The sequence below is a fragment of the Talpa occidentalis genome, unplaced genomic scaffold, assembly GCF_014898055.3.
Source record: "Talpa occidentalis isolate TD23 unplaced genomic scaffold, MPIMG_talOcc4v2.1 talOcc4.2, whole genome shotgun sequence".
Taxonomy (NCBI): Eukaryota; Metazoa; Chordata; class Mammalia; order Eulipotyphla; family Talpidae; genus Talpa; species Talpa occidentalis.
Window position 1 is genome coordinate 40,396,585 of NW_023602073.1, and position 4,958 is coordinate 40,401,542.

Here is a 4,958-nt window from a genome sequence, read left to right on the forward strand (position 1 = left end):
TTATACAAGCACTGGTACAGTCAGAAGTGCGGGAGGGTAAGAGAATTCACCAGAGCCAGAGCGGGGAGCAGAGCAGGCAGAAGGACCGAAATACACTGCTGAGGGGAGCAGCAGGCGGCAGAGAGGTCTGCGCGCCATGTGGGACCCTCCTCCGGTGGCCGGGGAGCAGCCGGGGATCGAACCAGCGCTGCAGAGGCTGCGGGCAGCTTCGCAACCCAGTTAATTGGGTTCTCAACTGCTGCACCACTGGGGAGGCCCTCACATAGCCTTATATTTCTAGAGTATGTTTTGGTTTAGTCTTGTCTGTCCCTGCTTGGTTTCTTTATATTCCACTAATGAGTGACATCACTCAGTATTTGACTTTCTCATTCTTACTTATTTCACTTAGCATAATCCCCTCCACATCTGTCAATGTTGCTGCAAATTCAACTTTTTCACAGCTGAGTAGTATTCCATTGTGTCTGTCTACCACCTCTTCTTAACCCACTCATCTGTCATTGGGCACTGAGGTGTTTCCATAGTTGGTTATTGTGCTCAGGCTGCAACAAGCACAGGAGGCGCATATCCTTTGGAATTAGTGTTTTTACCTCCTTTGGATATATACCAAGGAATGGAATACTTGACCATATGGAAGGTGTATTTTCGGTATTTTGAGAAATCTTCTTTTTTTTTTTTTTTTTTTTTTTTTGCCTAGGGGCAGGACTGTAACAGTGTGATATCCACAGTAAAGGAGGTTCTGTTACCAGGCAGGGTGAGAGAACCCAAGACTCCCAAACCTGCCCACGCAGGTTCTGCCATCTGCCTCATGAAAACAAAACATACTCTAGTGCATAAGACATTTAATGGGAAGGACTTTAATACAATCACTGTGTAAGAAAGAGAATGAAGGGACAGAATAGAGAATATGTTTCCCAATCAAGCACCCCAATTTACCCATCCCCTTGTGGGTCACCTCAGCCAAACAATTTGATCCAAAACAGGGACACTGAGGCCCCCAAATCTGTCAAAAGTCTAAGGCACCTTCTGGTGGGGACCCATAGGAAAGGGGCAGAAAGAGCCAGACAAGTCTGGAAGGAAAAGAGCAAAATCAAAATCAAGATAAATGTTGCCACTGTAATCTCCCCATAGGTGTCTCACCCACATCTGTTCCCAGTGTCTCCTTCCATGTCCCCCAAGTCTCTGGCACAAGTCCAAGGCTGAGAAGCAATCACAGCTTCTTCACCTGTTCCCAGCTTTTCTGCTGTTAGAGCCTGGAAGGGAAGGTGATGGCCTGGAACTGGGATTTAATTAATTAATCTATTTATTTATTTATTTACTCTAGTGCATAAGATCTCCAATAGAAGAGGACTTCAACACACTTAGTGAGCAATAAAGAGAACAGAAAGACTATAGTTAGTTACTAAATGAAACACCCAGAGTTACCATTCCATTGCATGTAAATATCCAGCCAAATAGAGTTGGCCCAGAGCAGGACCGCTGAGGCCTGAGGGCTTACAACAAGAATAAGGCACTTTCTGGTGGAGACTCATAGGAGAAGGGCAGAAGCGGCCAGGCAAGTCTGGAAGGAAAAGAGCAAAATAAAAATGATACAGGGCAAAAGAGGCATGAAAGCTGACCAAGGTCACTGCTCAAATTGTTTACCAGTCTGAGTTCTTCCCCCGTGCACACAATTACAAAACCACTCAGCCTCAGAGGACAACAATAATGGGGTTTATTTAAAAACCAGGGAAAAACAAAGAGTTACTGAGACCACAAATGGCCATTTACCTCACCTGAAGCAGTGTCCAGTCTTTTAAAGTTCTAAACACAAATGTTCCCAAGTAGCGTCTTCCTGCCACTGGGGACCTGGAGCATGTGGCCGCCAGACCATAGGCCGGGATCCAACTCACGAAGAGAGCAGAAGACACAACAGGAGATGCTCAACGGAGCTGCTGAGATGCCCCAGCACAGCACCAGACAAACGACACTCAAAACAGCTGCTGCAGCGGCCGAAAGGCCTGGCAAATGGCTACACTGAAAGCTTAGAGAGGCGCCCGGCTCCAGGTCTCGCCTTCCCTGCCAGGCTGTGACAGCAGCAAAACCGGGAACAGTTTCAGTCACTCAGCTACTTGTAAAGCCTCCAAACATTTCCTCTCTTAGGTTGGTTGCAGAATACACAAATAAATGGACATATATACCTTTTCCTTTTAAGAAAGAACAAATTGCAAAATTTACAGTACCTGAATTCAACATTTACTAAAGCTGCATTAATCAGGACAGTGTGATCCTGGCCTAAGTCCTGACAGGCATCAACAGAACAGATTAGAGTGTCCAGAAATAGATACACTTGGGCAATCACTTAATTTTTAACAAACACAGCAAAGTAATGCATTGGGTCAAGGAAAACCTTTTCAATGAAAGGTATGGGAACAATCAGATATTCAACTGGAAAGTTTATTTAAAAGGAGCCTGAATATTCTTCAGCATTGCTCTCATCCAGCACCACACTCTGCTCTTACCCTTTTCTAGTGACACATTAGTAATGTATCACTACTGATTCGTGTCAGCAATCAAGACAGCATTTCCACTATTCCAGCGCTATTCCTAATACAGGGATAGCACCTTCTCTTTATTAAAAAAAAAACTTTTTAAATTATTAAATAGCAGTAGTCATTAATAACAGTTCCAGTATTAAAGAAAAAGTGCATTGTCCATTATCATACAACTCAGGAATCACTGAAATTGAGATGATGTTTTTAAGCTTCTACAAATGATATCATAAAATTTGTATAATGCCTTTTTCACCTAATACTATTTTACACGTGCTTCTCTTTTTTATGATTCCCTGCAATTTTATTATTTTTGTTTGAATGTAATGTGACCATATTAGCTTTCACTTCAACTTATTCTCATGACATTTGATATTTCATTTCCCAAAGAAATAAATTTTAACGGCAAGCTATGGCGAAATTGCATATCTAGTAAACATCTATTTCTAGAGTATTGAACAAACTCATGACTCTTCTATGGAAATTTCACATTTCACAATCCTTTATCAAAAATGTAATTTGACTGTTGAGCAAGCAAGGAAGCAAGGGTAGAACAAATTTATTTTTAGTTTTTTTTGTTATATTAGACATATTTTTTGTACTTTGTATACTTAGTTATAACACTGACCACTGGGAAATTTAGGGTAGGTTTCAAAACTGAATATTTCAGGGGCCTCCCTGGTGGCACAAGGGGTTAAGACGCAACCTATGAGGCTATCCTCAGCCACTGAAGCACGAGTTTGATCCCAGGCCAGGGAGCAACCCACGTAGCACAGCATCCCTTTCCTGACTCGCCCACTGCTCCCCTCAGCAGTGTATTTCCGTTGATCTGCCTGTTCTGTTCCCCACTCTGTCTCTGGTGAATCCTCTCACCCCCCAACCCTGCACCCCTGGCCTGTACCCCAGTTCTTGTATGCATAAATACTGCTGACTGTTGAAGTTCAGGCAACATGAACTAACTGACCAACTATGGTCTCATCCAGGAATTTCAACATTATGTACAAGAATAAAGTTTGCCACTTCATGTGGCCTTCCACTATAGGCCACTTTGTGATGTGAAGACAAGAGAGAGGCAAACTTCAGGGAGAAAGAAGACAGGAGGAAATGCAAAAAGGGGAAGCAGATTTGGACCAAGAGCACTTCCTGGAATCTGTCAGCTTAGTTGCAGGTTTCACTTCCTTCCAGAACTCCAGTGCATTCCTGCCTTTGAAACCTGTGAAACCTGTGAAACCTGTGAAACCTCAATCATGGCAACACCCAGCTCCCAACTTACTTTATTTCAGATCAAGTTTCTGTTAAAGAGGCCCATACACTACAAAAAGAATATGACTTGTGGGAGATTTTCTCTCATCGGCAACCAACCCTCCTCATGTTTAGTATATTCTTTGACGTTGCCCTTGGAGAGATTTACTCCTTCAACCTAAGGGGTCCCTGTGAGCTATAAACTTGGTGTTTCCAGCTCACTTACTGAGGTGCTGATAGAACTACCCAGGTCATCTGTGTTTTCTTGAAGTCTCAGTGTCAAATTTGTATGCATATTTTCCTGGCTTGAGAAAAATACCTTATCAGAATGCATAAGATTCAATAATCAGTGACTCCTTCAAGTAGTTTAATTCTAGTGCCTTTCTAATCTTGGAAATGAAATCAAATTTAATTTGCTCTATTATTGTTCCCAATGTAGTCAATAATGGCAATACTCTGAGAAGGAAGCATTTGTTGATTTTTGAATGTTAATCTGCTTTCAAAATTTTTGTTGGGTGAAACATAAATTTACCTGGCATATTTTCAGTGACTACCACAAGAAGAATGACATTCACTAACAAAATTAAAATATTTTTTTTTATATAGAGGCATGTTTTCATTTATTTATTTATGTTTGTTTTTTGTTTATACATGCACTGGGTACAGTCAGAAGCACGGGAGGGTGAGAGAATTCACCAGAGCCAGAGCGGGGAGCAGAGCAGGCAGAAGGACTGAAGTACACTGCTGAGGGGAGCAGGACCGCAGGAGAGGTCTGCGCGCCATGTGGGACCCTCCTCCAGTGGCAGGGGAAACCCAACCTTAGTCAGGGAGGGAAGGTGACATCACCAGTGAGGATCACGTGCAGGTGACTCTCCAGGGCTCTGTGCTGAGAATGACCCTTCATGTTTCAGTTTTTTTCCCAACCGCATCACCCCAGGCAGCCAAACTCAACTTGTCAAGACCATCAAAACTAGGGAGAGTCTGAGAGACTGACTCAGCCAGAGGAGCCTCAGAGACGTGACTGGGACTTAATGTGGTATCAGGATGGGAGCCTGGAGAAGCCAAAAGAAACACTAACCACACCCAAGTCAGGTATGGGGATTATTCATAACATGTGACTATTGCTCCATTGGCTGTACAGACAAGACAGAGAGATCCACGTTAACAGAGAAAAGGCGTGTGGGATAC

General features: G+C 43.1%; 1 long non-coding RNA gene across 1 annotated transcript; it reads right to left on the reverse strand.

Annotated features, from left to right (window-relative positions):
- Positions 1 to 1,065: 1,065 nt before the first annotated feature.
- Positions 1,066 to 1,814, reverse strand: LOC129146314 (uncharacterized). The gene is made up of 3 exons (XR_008552876.1): positions 1,773 to 1,814; positions 1,423 to 1,558; positions 1,066 to 1,250 (listed from the first exon to the last, which is right to left on the reverse strand). It is a non-coding gene; the product is annotated as an uncharacterized LOC129146314 (long non-coding RNA).
- Positions 1,815 to 4,958: the final 3,144 nt, after the last annotated feature.